Below are 595 nucleotides of genomic sequence, written 5' to 3'. Positions count from 1 at the left end.
CTTCTGATTTTACAGTATTTGGAAAGGTGTCCTGGTTTTCCACATTTCAAACATTTTATTGTTTTGTCGAATTGTTTAATTTCCTTATTTCTTTTATTTTTTTTCTATATTTTTTATATTTTGGTGTTTTATAATATTCTTGAAGATTTTTCTTATGTTTTCTCTTTTTTATAGATTTTGATGAACAATAATTTTTTCAAGAGGATTCTTGTCTAACATTAAACTGTTGACAAAAAGATCTCAATTCTTTTGCACATAATTTTCTTTCTCTTTTTAATTGTTTTTGTAATTTTAGATCGTGACAAATTTTTAACCCTTCTTTTTGGGTGAAACTTATTAATTCAACATTTGTTAGATTTTCATAAGCAATAATTCCTTTATAGTTTTTTCTAATTTGATTCCTAACCTTTTCTCCTAAAAATGTAGGAAATCCTGCTAAAAATTTTTCTTTCCAAAAAGGTTGGCTATTGTCTGACCTTTGCATAACTTTTGTAATGAACATGTCTTTGTACCATTTAAAATATGTTAATTTTTTACATTTTAAATTTGACAATAATTCTAAATTCTTATCTCTAAGATGTGATGGATCTCCTAT

This window comes from Theobroma umbraticum, unplaced genomic scaffold, assembly GCF_002168275.2.
Source record: "Theobroma umbraticum cultivar Fairchild unplaced genomic scaffold, ASM216827v3 scaffold_39.0, whole genome shotgun sequence".
Taxonomy (NCBI): Eukaryota; Viridiplantae; Streptophyta; class Magnoliopsida; order Malvales; family Malvaceae; genus Theobroma; species Theobroma umbraticum.
The sequence above is the reverse complement of the archived record's forward strand: the minus strand, read 5'-3'. Positions refer to the sequence as shown.